The sequence below is a fragment of the Panthera leo genome, chromosome C2 (assembly GCF_018350215.1).
Source record: "Panthera leo isolate Ple1 chromosome C2, P.leo_Ple1_pat1.1, whole genome shotgun sequence".
NCBI classification, from domain to species: domain Eukaryota; kingdom Metazoa; phylum Chordata; class Mammalia; order Carnivora; family Felidae; genus Panthera; species Panthera leo.
Genome location: NC_056687.1, coordinates 87,817,579 through 87,835,236, shown reverse-complemented (window position 1 = coordinate 87,835,236; position 17,658 = coordinate 87,817,579). Strand labels below are relative to the sequence as shown.

General features: G+C 40.4%; 1 protein-coding gene across 1 annotated transcript in view; it reads left to right on the top strand.

Moving 5' to 3' along the window:
* The first annotated feature begins 1,691 nt into the window (after positions 1–1,691).
* The window catches only part of KCNMB2 (potassium calcium-activated channel subfamily M regulatory beta subunit 2), a 54,335-nt gene continuing 38,368 nt past the window's right edge, over positions 1,692–17,658 (top strand). Inside the window, exon 1 of the mRNA XM_042903031.1 lies at positions 1,692–1,729. The gene's annotated coding sequence lies outside the window, so the exon portion shown is untranslated. The remainder of the gene's footprint in view (positions 1,730–17,658) is intronic.

The window sequence follows — 17,658 nt, the reverse complement described above, 5'->3', positions numbered from 1 at the left end:
AAATCACAGTATCTCACAAGACTAGTCAGAAAACAGAATGAAAAGCACTGCGGGAGGCATGAATTTTAAAAGGTCAAGAGGCACTGCTCTCAGGATCCCTGCCTTGCCACTTCATTTCTCCAGAGGAGCCCTCCCTTTACTGGAGACAATGAGCATCTACTCTCAGGCTGCAGATCTGCATTTTCCCCTCTTTTATCCCACTGACCTGTGTCGTAATTCCCTCCGCATAAACAAAGAGCCCCATCTCTAGCTCACCGAGCAAATAAAAAACTCAGCCAGACTCATCAATTCTGTGTTTCTAATTTTCACACATTTCTCTTAATTTTGCACAAGTGAAGCCTGAAAGAGAAGGACACCCAGTGATGTACGAACATTGAACAGCAATGTGACAGCAATAGCCAACTTACCCGGAGGCACTGTCTAATGTCCAAAGTAAACCAAACCCCCAAACACCACCCGCTCCTTCCCCCCCAGGAAGAAACAGTTACATTTACAGGATCAGTGAACATTAACCAGCCCCGCAGGATGACGTTGAAAAGTAGCCTGCCACCTGCAGTGCAAAGACTCCTCCAGTTTTCCAAATGTGCCTTCCTTAATTGACCTCATCGATTTCATTTTTCACCCCCTGTATGTCTGGTCTCTAATTTACCTTGAATTCATTAGAACCATTTAATTTTTTTTTGACCATTACATTCCCATCACAGTAATATATCATGTAAATGCATTTCCAAGTTCTCTGAGAGTAAGAATGCTTGTACTGCTTAATGAAAGTCCATTTTATCATGTCTTATGGTTTATTCGTGCATGACCAGTTCTTACACCAGTCAGGCTGAAATGCTGGGGTGGGATAGAAGTGGGGTCTGACCCACCAGAAGACCCCGATAGATGGTGTCATTTGTACAAGGCATTAGATCCATAATAACTGTGGAGACAGGCAACAAATCCAGCCAGTGGGGTATCCCAAAAGGTTCTCTTCATATGAATTGCAAATCCACAGTTAGCAATGATATTCAGAAGTCCAGGCAGGAAGGCAGAAAGTACAGAAAGACTTGATTTGGTAAAAATGTTGATTCCCTCCAAATTGGTCCAAAATTCAGAGTCATTCCAATCAAAGTCAAAAGATTGTTGAAACAAAATTTGACAAGCTATATCTAAAATTCATCTAGAAGAGTAAATACTAAAGAATAGCCAAGAAGTTTTTGGTAGAAAAAAAAATGATGGACTAGTTCTTTCCTATATTAAAATGTACCATGAAGTTTATAGTAATCAACACTTTATTGATGCCAGAATAAGGAAATTATATAAATGGACAGGAGTATAATTCAGAAACAGATCCAGGAATTCAGTCTCTGATAAAGTTACCATTTAACAGAAAAACATCTGCTCCAAGTAGGTTTCTATAACTCAGTTGGTGGGTTATACAATTTACTGTCCAAATCAAGACAATTTAACAGTAAAAGAAAGTACCAGTGGATGCTGGAACAATAGCCAAAAATTGGACTGTCGGATGCTAATCCAGACCTATGGTTATATGTTATAAATAGGGTTGTCCATGCATAGTTATGAATAGCTCAGTGTTTCACTCTCAAAGTTTTCCAGTTTGGGCACTAAATTCTATGGTTACCCTGGTAATAGGGTCCTGGTCACCAGGAAGTTATTCACCAACTAAGCTCCAGGCTCTGAGAGAGGCTGTCGCAGGAAGAAAGCAGGTCCCACATTCACAGACAGGGTCAGTGGATAATATTTAAGTTATATCTATAGGAATTTGGGGATAGCAATCAAGGCAGAAATCTGGTTTTAATGACTTAGAAAAATAAAAGACAGGAGCATCAGGGTTACCTTGATACTGAGTGCCCAAGTCTGATCGAGGGACTGCCTCAAGCCAGTACAGCCAGAAGGTAGAGACCAAGGGTAACATTGTGCAGGGCCAGGAGCCAGACAGGGCCTAGCGTGGTTTTCACTTACTTTTATCAATGTGTAAGTGTCACAAAATTTTCAGTGAAGTTGTTGAGATAGAATAACCATTCTTTTTTACCAACATAAAAAAACAAACCATCATAAAAATTGTTCTCAGTATAAAAGCTCCAGAAGGGTGCATCTGAGTGGCTTGGTCAGTTTTTTGTTTTGTTTTAATGTTTATATTTATTTTTGAGACAGAGACAGAGCATGAACGGGGGAGGGTCAGAAAGAGGGAGACACATAATCTGAAACAGGCTCCAGGCTCTGAGCGGTCAGCACAGAGCCTGATGCGGGGCTCGAACTCACAGACCGTGAGATCATGACCTGAGCTGAAGTCAGCCGCTTAACCGACTGAGCCACCCAGGCGCCCCATCGGTCAGTTAAGTTTCTGACTTTGGCTCAGGTCATGAGCTCATGGTTCCTGAGTTCCAGCCCCGTATTGGGCTGTCTGCTGTCAGCACAGAGCCCGCTTCGGATCCTCTGTCCCCCTCGCTCTCTGCCCCTCCCCCACTCACACTGTCTCTCTCAAAAATAAACACTTAAAAATAAAATAAAATAAAAGCTCCAGAGGTTAAAATAACACAAAATGTGTGAAAGTAGTGCAGAGGGCTGCCAAACACCTCAATGGTGTCCGTACATATTTTATTATCACTGCCTTTATATAAAATAGTCATTGCTAGACACTTTACATGCATTATCTCATCTAACCACAGCCACCTCTCCGCAGAGGTTTTTTGTTCACCTCATCTAACAGAGTTGTGTGAGGCTTCCAGGAAAGATACCTCACGCCTTTGCTAAGTGATAGAGGCAGCACCCAGTGCTGTTTGCTGGTACTAGGATTGCTCTTGCAGTGAATGAATAGAAATGCCTATAAACATGGGGTAAGAGCAACAGATACTTACTCTTGGGAAAAACAATTGCACAAAATCTAGTCAGAGATTTGAAGAGCATACATACTCATTAACTGATAATTATCTGTCTGCTTGATCATTTATCTCTGTTCACCTGACAAGAGCAAAGCTGCATATGAATCTTAGAATCACCCTCACCTCCTCTTTTTCTCACACAGCCTACATTCAGCTCTCAGCAAGTCCCGTCAGGCTCTACCTTCACAAGGTATTCAAGACCCCCACTGCTACCACACCACTCCACACATCCCTCCTCTCGGGTCTTGACTATTTCTATGACCTCAAAAACTGACTCCGTGCTTCAACCCTTGCCCTCTGCAGTCTGTTCTCAACACACCAGGCACAGCGATTCCAGGAAAATCTACGTTGATCATGCTCTTCCAATGCTCAAAGTCCTGCAATGACTCCCCATGTCACCTGAGCAAAAGCCAAGTGCTGGCCTAGCCTCCAGCCCCTTAGAGACCTAGCCGCCTGCCTCTTAACTCTCTAACTCACCTCCTGCCATCCCATCGCCGCCCAAATGCTCGGGCCACACTTGGCCTCCTTGCTGTTCTTCAAAAACAAGAGGCACATGATCACCTCAGCATCTTTACACTTGCTATTCTCCTGCCAGCAGGTGAGATCTCTTACCTCCATACCACTGGCTCAATCCCTTACTGCTTCACCAAAATATGAGTTTATCAGTGAGGCTTCCCTGACTGATGTATATAAATGATCAGGCCCTCCTTACCCTGTGTGACAGCCCCCCAGGCACTCGTCACCAATGGACATGATACATGTACTGGCTCATTTATTTTTCATCTCCTTATCCCCACTCGAATACATTCGGTTAAACCGTATGGAATGGCCATTTGCATAGGTCAAAAATGGCCAAATATCTTCAATTTCATATGGTTTAATTTAGTAGCTTTATGAGGACCGGTTTTACTCCCTACTAAATTTTCCTATGTAGGTAACAATGCCTTGCATAGAATGGTGTTCAATAAACACACGTTGAAAAAGTGATTTGTTTGAGGTGAGTTTTAAGGAACCAGAACATGCAGGAACAGTCAGGTGTCTTATCTAACTGGTAGCAACCACTCTCCACCTTAGCTCAATTTGGTCCTCGCTCACCATCTCCTATGCCCATCAGGGATTTAGCCTCACCTGAACACCCCTTGGTGGTTTCTTCAGAACTCAAAGCCAGTGGCACCCATACAACTTGCCTCTATCACTTCAAAGACAGAGGTCGGATGACGTTTTTAGAAGGACAAGGTATCCATTACTTTTCGCTGCTGATTTCCATTACAACCCTTCCATATTCGCAAAGGGAGACCCGGCGTAGGCCAGGGCATCTTATAGTGTCAGGCAGGCCTCCAGAGCAACAAGCCCTGACTGCCCTGATGTGGGAATAGGGAAGAGAGAAAAGGCTGAAGGGCCCTTCTGTCTGCTCCCTCTGCTCAAGGCAGAGAGATTCCTGATATCCAGTCTTAACACTTGCTAAACACATTTTATTTCCTATTCATTATTCTCTGGCAAGTTACTCCTCTTTTACTGCTTTCTTACTAATCAATATAACCTTTATATATTTGCATGGTGATTATTTCTTGATAGCAGTATGTGCTTAATAATCTCAGGCCAGCTCATTCCCCTTTTTTAATCTGAGTCCAGAATAATCAAATAGGCTTTACCCCTTTGTTCAGACACATGTCTTTTTAACAAAACAGGACACTCTTACACTCAGAACGTGATCTTTACAGGGGTACCTGGGTGGCTCAGTTGGTTAAGCATATGGCTTTTCATTTTGGCTCAGGTCATGATCTCACAGTTTGTGAGTTCGAGCCCTGCATGGGGCTCTGTGCTGGCAGAGCAAAGCCTGCTAGGATTCTCTCTCTCTCTCCCTCTGTCTGACCCTCTGCTGCTTGCAAGCGTGTGTTCTCTCTCCCTCAAAATAAATAAACTTAAGAAAAAATAACATGATTTTACTGGACTGTAGTGAGAATGCCCTCATCTAAGAAAAGACCACATATGCATGTTCATTGCCCCTTCCTCCTCACTCTCCTCATTAACCCATACTCCAGATCAATGTCCCCCTTTGTGGGGGGTGGGCGCCTGGGTGGCTCAGTCAGTTAAATATCCAACTCAGTTTCTTCTCAGGTCATGATCTCACGGTTTTGTGGGTTCAAGCCCTGTGCCCAGCTCTGTGCTGGTAGCATGGAGCCTGCATGGGATCCTCTCTCCTCCTCCTCCTCCTCCCTTCCCCTCCCCCCCTTGTGCTGTCTCTGTCTCTTTCAAAATTAGTAAATAAATTTTAAGAAAATGTTTTTAAATACTCAAAAAACAATGTCCCCTTTGGGACTCTAGAAATTTAGCAGGCACAGTCTCCTGAAAGTTTATGGTACCTCATCTTCCATTACTGAAATGATTGCTGACCTGCATGAAGTAAGGGGTTCCCCATTTGCCAGTTCTCATTTACAGTCAGAAAGCCATTACATTTTTCATTTCTGCCACAGAGCAAATATTCAGTATGCCCCTATTCAAACACATTAACTTAGGGGGTTTTTTTAGGACAGGGTTTTCTGCTTCAGCTACAATCCTAGCCCTCAGGGCTACTCCTTTCTTCAGGCTGGATGTTGGAAAGATACAGAGCAAAAGAAATAAAGATGAGTAAGATAAGAAAGAGACCTACAGAGTACTTACTATGTCTGTCTTCCACCGAGCAATCTGCTAGCTATAACAGAATACCACAGACTGGGTGGCTTATAAACAACAGAAATTTATTTCTCACAGTTCTGGAGCCTGGGAAGTCCAAGATCAAGGTGCCAGCAGGTTCAATGTCTGCTGAAGATTCACTTCCTTATTCACAAATGGGCAATCTTTTCACTGTGTTCTCACATGGCAGAAGGTCGAGGAAGCTCCCTGGGGTCTCTTTTATATGGGCAGTGATCCCATTCATGAAGCCTCCACCCTGTGAACTAATCATCTCTCAAAGGCCCCACCTCCTAATATCATCGTCTTGGGGGTTAGGAATTACAAACATTCAGTCCATTACAATAACCAAGGGCCCTGTTTCCTACTCACAGTCTTGAAGAATGCATTAGATCCGATGGGGTTGAGCAAGAGAACACCTGGGGTTCAGTGGGTCCTCTGCTCTCATTTATATACCAGGAGAGGTAGGCGTACATGAGGCCAGACCTGTGCCACAGACACTGAGGAAAGCACACACTGAGAAGACCCAGTTCTGGACTGGAAAGGAGACACATGTAATAGGCTTGCCAAGAACTACTTCTAGAAGTACAAGAACTTCCTTTTGTCCATTCCAACTTAGAACAACTTTGCCATCTTTCTCTTCCCTATTGAAAATATATCCAAGAAGAGCAGACAGTAGGGACAATAGCTCAAAATGATCCCAACAGTTTAGATGTCATACCTAGGGCAGTTTTGAAGGTCAAATGTGTGTTCCTTCTATCTAACACCTTAGTATTTTCCTTGTCTCTTTGACCTTAATTTTAAATAGAAAACTCCTCTGTAAGATAGCAAAAGATTTCAACTTACAGAGGCTAATAGGCCTCCCAGAATCATCCTCATACAAATGCAGGGACAGAACTGCTTTCTGAATATTCTGTAATATTTGCAGCCGGACTCCAGAAATGCATCAAAGTTCAGAGACACATACTGTTTCATCTTTGACTTTCTGGAGCAAGAATTCATACTCGATTCCCACAAGAATAAGTAGGCTATTAAAAATGGCCAGCAGTTCACCAATCAATATTTGTTGCCAAGTCACCACGTTCACTATTGTGCGTTAAGTGTTTGATTTCTTTTAAGAATTCCCATATTTCTGATAATGGCCAAATAAAAGGAATTAATCCTTCACATGCAGTATGCGACCTGATCTAGTACGTTTCTAACAAATATTGGATAAATTGAATGCATCAATGAATGAGAAACTCACAGAAATTGTTTAAAAGATAAAAACAAGGAGAATACTTTTTTAAGAGAGGAAACTAAGGAAAAATGACCTAACATTTGTATTCTAGACAAAACAGACTCTTAACTCTTATTTTACTGGGATGTAAACTTCCTGTGTTTTTACACAAAAATATCAGATTCTTACAAATAGGAATTCGTTTTCTTGAGAGATAATCACTTACTATCCTCAAACATACCACTTATACCAAACGGTCACCCTGTTCAAGTATTTGGGGACCATCTTGAAGTGATGAACATGGTTCTTGTCAAACATTATTCCTTATGTAAATGTAAATTCATTTACAACTGACAAGGCAATAAAGAAAATCAGAAGCATTTTGCTTGAGTTTTGACACAGGAAGACATCAAGGGCAGCGCAGGGACTTTATCCTCTGGGGCTCCCAAGAACAAGAACAAAAGCCAAACTTCAGCACGTCGTACACGGCTGGACCTTCCGAGTTTCTACACACATCCACCGCCTGCAGCCCTTTACTGGGTGTTTCACTTGACATTTCCTTTATCCTTCCTGACCATCCCTGCCCTCCCCCAAACTCCATCCCCCCTGCCCCTGCCCCAGAGCACCCCTCCCTTTACTATATTCCCCACTGTGGTAAATGATGCCACCATCCACACAGTCCTCAAGGGAAACCTGAAAATCCTTCTTAAATCTTCCTCCCATCACCTTTTCCCCCTTGAATCCAATCAGTCACTGAGTTCCGACCTCACACCTTCCAAACACTGCCTGGGTCTCTTTGTTCTTTACCATCTCCACTTCCTTTTGGGTCTTGCTTGGATTATTGCCCTCATCATCATGTAATTCCCTGCTTATCATTTCATCCCGCTCCAATTCATCCTCGATTCTAGCTTCAGAGTAGTGTTTCCAATATGTAAATAGGATCATGTGGCTTGCCCCCATGCTCAAAAATGTGTGATGGATATCAAAATAAAAAATGAACACTATGATTCATCATATTAAATGCAAAATAGGACTCCATCATCTTCCAGATAAGGACTTCTGCATGGCCTCTGCAAGACAGATGTGGAATTTCAGGATCTGACTCTTGATTTAATTCCCTGTCTGTATCAGTCAGTCATAATGGCCAAAAGTGTTAATGTGATCTCAGGATACATACACAGAAGGAGGTAATAGTTTTGCCATTCTCAGCCTAATCAAATGATACTAGAAGTAATATATTCAGAAAAATACAATTGTACAGTGTTTAAGAGTATAGATTTTGAGTGTAGGCAGCCAGGGTTCATTTTCTTGGTCCTCTCCTTATCAGCTCCGTGACTTTTGGCAGGCTATTTAAAGTCTCTCTGCTTCTGTTTCCTCATCAGTAAGATAGGAATAATAAGAATACCTATCTTATAAAGGTTCTGTGGCAACTAAATTAATTTTTTAAATATAGCACTATTAAATAATAAATTTTAGTATTGTTCTGCCCATGATACTTTGGGAAAGGCATTACCCAATGGAGTATGGCCTAAGGTGGGAAATAAGAAAAGAAATTGAGATCATGTAATGTGATAAACAGTTAGATAATGTTCAGTTTATAGTGAAGAAGTATTGGCAGAATATTACAGCTGACTGAAACAGCTGGAAAGCAATCCAGACACAGAACCAGGAACAATATGGTACTCTAGGAAGGCAGATTACAGCTCAAATTATAGAAACATTTTCCAACAAATAGAACTGTCCAACAATGGGGGGAGGTTGTCTCCAGGGGAAGTAGATTCCTCACCAGTAGCGTTTTTTAATCAATAGCCAAATAACTCCTTCTTTAGAACATTCCAAAGAATTGAAGCATCAGATACAAGGGAAAAGAATGACCTCTAAGGATCTTACGAGTCTCAGATGACAAAGGGCTTAACATATCACTAAGCAGTAAATAGGTGTTTATAGTAATTGAATATTTTTGGTGAATTCCATATCGCATAAATATTTATGTCACTAACACCAGCTTAGGTTGGTTTGTCATCTAGTTTCCCTCAATAAACCTGCTGTCCCTGTGCTGTGTAAACTCTAGATCTGTAATACACCACAGCATCTGAAGCAATCTTCCTGGTCCCACAATTCATGAGGGACAAGTCTAGCCAAATGTCCTCAAGTGGCAGCTATCCTTGGCTACTGCAGCTGCATTTCTTTTTGTTTCTTACAGAATTCTGTTCCTTGAAAGAAACAATGACTGTCTTTTCCCTCTACAATTTGTTTGCAGTGTTTATTTTCATTCACTGACATGTTTTGAAAGCAATATGGCAAACATGAGTTTGAGAAGAGCTTTATTTTGGTCTTAGGCATCAGTTTATATAAGGTGAGAATGCTCAGAAAAAAAGAAATGGGTCATCTTTTGACCTTGACATAATTGAAGCTTTGAGATAAATCCATTTAAAAGAGCTACCTGGTGGAGTTCCTTCCATGTGCCAATAATAAGTCTATTTTTAAAAATCAGGAAACAAGCTAAGGTATGCTTAAGTGCCAACTGATAGCCACATAGTCAATAAGGGGGAAAGGAGAGAGTCACATGCCAATAAAGATGGAAAGCACTTGCCTCCAAGCCTGCCTCACTTATGTCAGGACCCTCTCCTCACTTGTTCCAGGCTCGCTCCCTGCATCATAGAGCCAAACTTGTCTCAGATCTTGAGAGGATCAGAAGCCACTGTGTCATTCTCCATGATCCTGAACACCTTTCCCTCTTGGAAACACACTAAAGCCAGTCTTTGAATCTGAATATAATTCTTGACATTTGTATTTGTCCTTCAGTCTTGGACCTGCATTTGTCTGCTGGCTCTGGACTAGCCAATTAGAATATTCCTCATTGTAGCCCTAGCACTCTTGACCCAAACTCCTGCCAACAGGTTGCTGGGCTCTACCTTACCACCATCAGCACAAGAGGGGTTCTCCACTGGGGTAACGAGACACACTGTACTGTGATCGGTTATGAAGGCCACCACATTAAAGCTGGTGCATAACTGGGAGACTATGCTGCAGCCTGACCTTCAGAAATTGGTGATGCCCATGGAGTAGACTGCATGAGAATGTGTGTCATGAAGGGGAAAAAATTAAGAATCACTGCTTTAAAGAAGAGCTTCATCTTGGGGCGCCTGAGTGGCTCAGTCAGTTAAACATCTGGCTCTTGATTTCACCTCAGGTCATGATACCACAGTTCATGGGTTCAAACCGCACATCAGGCTCTGTGCTGATGGCCTGGATCCTGCTTGGGATTCTCTCTCTCCCTCTCTCTCTACCCCTCCCCTCCTCATGTTCTCTCTCTCTCAAAATAAATAAACTTAAAAAAATTTACAAAAAGAAGAGCTTCATCTTATAATGATATTTAAGGAGCAAAAGGAAAAGTGCAATGATGTATCCCACTGCACCAAGTATCAACTCCTCTGAGACCTGGTTTTCACAGCTCTTCACACTCTAGCTACACAACACGGACCCTCCACTTCATGAAGTTCCAACCTCCCACCCAATCCCTACATACTATGCTCACATCAGAGAACATATTCGATTGCCCTTCCCAGAACGTCTGTCTAATATTCTTCCTCTTCTTTGCCTATCAACTTCCCCTTCATCTAGAAAGCCTTCCCTAAAGTTCATGTTTATATCACCCTCTTTAGAGTATTTAGAGCCTGTGAAATATTTCTTGGGTTTACCTACAGATAATGGAAAGCCATTGATGGATGTTAAACAAGGACATAACCTTACTAAAAGTATGCTTTAGAAAAAATAATTCTAGTGGAAATGGACTGCAATAAAGATTAAAAACAGAAGAGAACATGACTTTTTCCTTTCATAGTCTGTAAATCAGAATCTGAATAAAATTCAAATGTTGCAATGGGTAAATATGTTTTTAAGTCTCATTAATCTACAGGCCCCTTCTCTATTTTATCTTAGCAATTATTTATTAAACACTCCAGGGTATCTGTTCTCAAAGTCTCAATTTCATTGATTGCGTCCCCACTATATTTTATAACATGTTCTTCTGTCCTCTTTGTTTTCTATAAATTGTTTGTTGGCTCCAGAGAATTGATAAGATTCAAGTTTGGTTATTTTTGTTTCTGTTTTTCACAAGACTAATTCATAACTGATACTCTTTTTTGATGATAACAGTCATTGATGATCAAAGCCTAAGAACTTTAGCTTCTTAAGAGCTGAAAAATGATGATAGTTCAATCTTCCTTAATTAGGTGAAATATTTCTATAAAGACAAACTTTACTTTAGCTATTTGGTTTCCCAGTGCTTTTGTTAATATTGGAAACGTAGGATGAGTGATTCTTTCCCTATACTCACCAATTTTCAACGTAATAAGTTTGTTTCCTAGCATCTTCTAATGGTAACCAGTTGCCTTTTTAAAATAATACTGTGAAATCACAAATTAAACATATTTGTTATATTTCCATTCATTTTAGTTGTTATTCTGATTAATAGTCAGATTGTTCTATCTCTGCACTTTCAAGTCAGCCCCTAAATCCTTTTCAAATGATCCCGATAGTCTTTGATAGATGTCTTGCTACCTGGTATGATTCCTCTTGTATAGCTCCTGCCCTAGATCTGGCTTCGGCTAAGGAAACTTCATCCCTTTTAGGGACAATGCTGGCATTTTCACCAGCAATCTTGACCCACTCTGAACTCCTGTTATATCCCTGCATCTCACCCCAACCCTATACCTCTAAGTGACTTGAGAATGAAATGAGGGTCTGGCTGGTCCTCATGAATAGGTTCAGGCTCAAAGACTGCTGAAGGTCAAGAATGTCTGTGACAAAAGTTACTAGGTGATAATGATAAAATAATGGCACTACATTTGAAGTGGCTATTATGACATAACCACATCAAAATGTCCTGCTGTAAGACAGGTAACCAGTTAGCTATTCGAGGAAACCAGACAGACAGTATGATAGACAGTGGAATCAGACTGACCTGGATTTGAATGCCAGATCTGTCATTTAAAAAGTTGTATGACCTTGGGCAAATTATTTAATCCCTGTAAGCCTCAGCTTCATCATCCATAAAATAGGGTAGTTGTCAATGTGATGCATATAAAATACCAGACTCATGACATGGCAAGTACTCAATAAATGAAAATGACGATTATTTTTTGTGTTTTATTTTTGTCACAAAAATTGATGTAGTGACAGAGGGTAGATTCGAAAATAGTCCAAAACACTAGCCACTGTCCACATGTGCCTACTGAGCACTTCAGATATGGTTAGCCTGCATTGCTTTGTGTTACAAGTATAAAACAGGCACTCAATCTTAAAGCCTTCATTTTCTTTTTTAAAACAAAGCATAAATTATTCTATTAATAATTTTTATTTTATTACATGTTGATAAAATTTGGAGTATATTAGGTTAAATAAAATATATTCTTATAATTAATCTCTACTCTTTCTTTTTATTTTTTTATTGTGACTATTAGAAAACTTAAAATTACCTATATGGTTCATATTATACTTTCATTGAATAGTGGTCCTCTAGAGATAGTAAGAAATTATATACAAGAATTTGGAGACTGAGTGGCTGAGGTGTGAGGGACAGGGAAATCACTTCTTTCGTTTATCCCTATATGTTTAACATCTTCTAATATGAAGCAACTTTTAATATATGCTTTTTTAAATTTTTTTAATGTTTATTTATTTTTGAGGGCGAGATTGAGAACAGAGCATAAGCAGGGGAGGATCAGAGAGAGGCGGAGACACAAAATCTGAAGCAGGCTCCAGGCTCCGAGCTGTCGGCACAGAGCCCAATGCGGGGCTCAAACTCACGAGCTGTGAGATCATGACCTAAGCCGAAGCTGGACGCTCAACCGACTGAGCCACCCAGGTGCCCCAATAAATGCTTCTTAATGGCTTGATGTCCGTTTTTTCGAGACACCAACCATATACACTGGCTGTTTTTCCCTGCTTGAAAAGAGGCAGTTTTTCTGGGTCTTGATAACAGATGTTGGACAAGGTAATGAAATCAGTTCCTTTCAGAGAGAGATTTACATTGATTAGTACCTATCATACTCCAGGCACTTAACATGTCTTCTCACTTAATACCAAAACAATTGTTGGAGGTAGATATTACAGGCCCCCTCATTTTTACAGGTAACAAAATTGAGATTCAGAGAGGTTAATTAACTCACCCCATATCACAGAGCAAGGAAGAAATGAAAGTGAGCGGTAAAAGTGACCCTATCTGCCTCCATGCTGCTTCTTTCCAATTTGGGTGGTTATTTAGGGGTAGATGTGTAGGATTCCAATTTCTGACACTCGCTCATCTTCGGTGGTTTCTCTTAGTCTCCTGGCTTCTTAGTTCTTAATGTGGAAGCCAAAATCATATATGCTACAAAATGCAGAAGATGCAAGATATTTAAGCAACCTATTCCAAGGTAATTATATTATTTATGTTATAATTATCCTTAGCAATTGAATTATCACATCAGGCCTTTTTTAGACAATAATAAAAACATACATTTTAAAAGGAACTATATAGCTAACATATATTGTCAAGAGTATTTCACCACAAAATCCAAGCAGTTTGAATGGGTTTTTCTTCAACTTGTGGCCTTCAAAAAGGAATCACTATTTCTGCTGCTGGTTCTTTTTTTTTTTTTTTTTTTTCTTGTATCTTTAAGTACAGTTCCTTCCACCAAATCAAAGTAGGATTTAGAATTTAAAAAATATTTTCCTTTGCCGACTTAGTGACTTTGCATCATGAAAAACTACTTTTATAATTAGACCCATTTGCCTTTTACCTGAAGCCTTAAACAGCTTATCTAAGAAAACCTAAAATCTCCAGGACTAATTATTGGCATATGTCCTAGAATATTTCTGGTATCTCTTCCAGCTAGTATTCAATGATTTCTTAGAATTCTGTCTCAAATCCCTTTATCAGAATAATGGTATTAATTTGGCATATTAGGTATATTAGTATATACAGATAAACATTTATTTATATACACATAAATAAATAGCTACATATAAATAAGTAGCTGCCAGTAATGTCAGGTTCATTGTTGTAATTAATCCTCACAAAAAAATTTTGAAGATTACATCATATTCCCACTTCACAGATAAGGAAACTGAGACTCGGAGAAGTTAATTAACTTGTATCCAATGTAATATTGATAGCAAAAGGGCAGAAATGGGACATGAACTCAAGTTTACTCTGCTTTCAGAGCTCATGGTTTCTTACCACTATTCCATTTAGCAATTAAAGACAAGGATAAATCAAAGGAATAATCCTGTTGGCAAAAAGAGAGAGATAGCGCACTCAATTTGAGGCTGAGAACAGCAAGTTCAGAATGCTAGTTTCCTCCAGGAGTAGAATTTTACACATATTATCAGTAGTCCGTTCAGAGCACCTACTAGGAGAGACCATGGACTAAATAAAGTCCATTCAGTGATGACCACAGTTGGACCTATGAACTATATTCTCTTGCCCCCAAAATATCTCTCTCACCAATATGCTACAGCATCTAAAGCATTGACGATCACAGCCCCCTCCTTGGGATAGAGTGGTGATTTAACAATTGAGTTATAAATGAGCTGTGTGGTGAGGCAGCGTAGGGAGTGGGAGAAATTAGATAGAAGAGTCTGTTGGAATCCTGACACCAAGACAGGGTTTGTACCCAAGATGTCCCGCTCTACAGAAATGCCTAGGTCCACTGAAATCCTTTTCAAGAGTCATGGGGGGATTTCATTCTGCCTCCTTATTTGGTGCTTAATTTCTCCTCCCTCTACTTTACTAGATTTCCCATGAGCATTACTGAAGACTTCATTTTAAAAATTAACAGAATGTAATATAGAAAGAAGTTATATCTAACCAAAGTGAAATTATAAAGCCATGTTGTAGGAATAGACCTTGACTGCAATTTTCCAAAGCAGAACGAAATAAAATTTTTCAGATGAAAGGAAACTTAGACTCATCTCCTTCATTTCTCTCATGTTATATATGAGGAACAGGAGGCCAGGAGGCAAAAGCGGTCTCAAAACCTCAAAAGAGGTTGAGAGAGCATGGGTTTTGGAGTTGGACAGGGTTGGTTCGAAATTCTGAATCATGACTTTATAGATCAATAGTTGATAGCTGTGACTTGAGACAATTTACTTACTTTTCTGGATATTGGCTTCCTCTTCTGGTAAGCAGCGAGAGCTCCCAAACAGATTGCTGTATTTCATGAAACAATTCATCTACATGCATTATTTGTATAGGTCTGGAGAAGAACCTCATACCTTTATGTTTATTATTGGCATTTCTAGCTCTTCTCTATTAAAAAAAACTCTTATTATAGTTTAGCGTCCTTGATTTTCAACTGAAATAGAAGAATTAAACCATATTCACCAAAAAGAGATGGATGGTTTCAGCATAAATCTGTCATTTGTACCAATCTGAGGCACACGTGAGTTATGAGCAGGTTTTCTCACACCAGCTGTGTATGTGTGATGCCCAATAGAGTGAATGTTTAACAATTAAACTAGTTTTAAATATGTAGCATGGAAGGAATCAAACTGAACATCAGTTGTGATTATCTGCTTGAAAAGCTCATTAAGAAATGAATTATGGAATAGTGGACTAATTAAGCCCATGTAGAAATATGTGTTCCATTTCTGCATAAGACTCTTTTTTTTTTAAATGACTCAAACAGAAGGACTTGATATATTCGTATGGCAATTTGGAAAAAAAGATTCTATTTCCTCCAAATGAAAAACACTAACATTTACTGAGTGCCTACTCAATGTCATACATTATTTCAAATTATCTGCATGGTGAATCTTTATGATATCTGTTATTACTCCGATTTTCTTGATGAGGAAAATGAGGCTCAGAGAAGTTTAACAATGTATTTAGGTTATATAATTACTGTGTTGTAGAGCTGGGATTTCAACCTGCAACTAATTTCAAGGCTTTTTCAACTAAGCCTGGAGACAATTATTTCTGATAGCTGTTGTGACTGTAGATGTCATGTACAACTTGCTTCATTATATGCACATGCATAACAATCTTACCTTAAAGACCCCCATGCACCCCTGTGTGGCCGATCTGGTCCCTCCTCTAGACTGTAAGGTCCATAAAAGGGGGGCCATGCATTTTGTGTTCAGCAATATATCCCCAACACCCAGCTCAGTGCCTGTCACATGCTACGTCTTCAGTATTTGTTAAGAACTGAATTCACTAAAAGAATAGCGTTGAGTTCCACATCCTTTCACAGATGGCAACATTGAGGATAAAAGGAGTGTTTTGCCTTCATTCATACAACTTTTCGGCCACAGAGTGAAGATTAGAAGCCCAGAGCCTCAGAAATGCTATGCTCAGTGAGCCAAGTCACCAGCAGGCTAACGGACAGGTACATTATTTAAGTCGGGCTGTGTCCTCCTGAAGCAGAAGTCAAACACATCCTGATTACATGAGCAGCAGTCCAGTCAGCATATGTGACAGGTCACAAGTGACTCCTGCACCCATCTCCAGCCACAGGAGTCCGAACATTGTCAACCCGGCTGCTGAAAAGCAGTCTGCAAAAAAAAATTCACAGAACCCATTTTCTCTTATTTGATTCCTCTCAAAGAGGCCATTAGTGTTCAGTGATACCCTTCTTTACCTCTACAACTGAGCAGCAAACAGTGCCATTCACTCCATCTTTCAGGCATCAGACTGGGGAGGAAAGGTCTTTCACATCCCTGTTAGGAGATATGGTCACAAGGCTTTTCAATGGTACTGACTAGTCCCCCAGATGATACTAACATTTAGGGGGCAGAGAGAGGATCAGGCACCCAACAAAGAAACGGAAGGAACAGCTAGAGAGCGAGAAAGAAAAACAAGAGAGCCTTGTCCTGTAAGTCAAGGTTGTAAAGCATCTTAGAAGTAGGAAACGACCAACGATATTAATGTCAAATTCCGTAAGCTGAGCAAGTTAAATAAGATGTGAAGAGACAAGAAACTATCAGATATGCCTACTGGGAAGTCACAGCACCCTTAGAAAGAGCAGTTCTGGTAGAGTGCAAATGTCGATTTGTTATTCCACTCCTCCATAGACTGTACACTCTCCTTAGGAGCAAATATGATGGCCTGTCACCCACAGCACCCAGTACGGTGCCTGGCACGTACAGGCACTTCACAAATGTCGTCAAATGGACGCCCAAATGAACTCATTAAAACAAGACGTCATAGTTTATTTTAGAAAGAAACATCCCAAAGACATTTAAAGCGGCTCTTAAGATGTACCAGTGTTTTCTACATTAAATCACTAGGTCTAAAATTATCACCATACATTTGGCTTCTCCCTCCAAAGGCCCTGAAGCCAAAACAACTCGGTTCCTATGGAGAACATATAATTTGCCGTCTGCAAAGATAGTGTCTCTCAGATTAGAAGCATTCCTAAATTTCTGTGCTTAGAGTGACCTTTCAAGTTGCTGCTGTGATGTCATTAGTGTTACAATTTTACACAAGATTAGGCATGTAATTATGTGTTAAATAGTTCTGCTGGCTCCTGCTTGCTGTTTAATAAAGCAGAGTGCGTTAAGAGTATCCCATATGCGTAGCTCAAGGCCACCGACACCAGAAAACGGCATCCGTCCGCTTGTTCTTCCCCTGCCTCATATGCTACTCGTCCTTGCAGCTGTCACCCCGAGGCCTCGGCACTGGTTCCAGTGGAGAAGCCACTGCCCAGAACAGTACTCAGAAATGTTACTCTCCCGCTGAAGCTTCTAGAGACAGGGCGAGTCTCCATAAAGGATTCAACTTAAATGAAATCAGAACCTGAGAGTTTGCAGCCGTGTTTCTCACCTGGGCTGCACATCAGAATCACCTGAAGCAGCTTTTATACAACATTCCAGTGCAAGGTCCCCACCCCAACGATC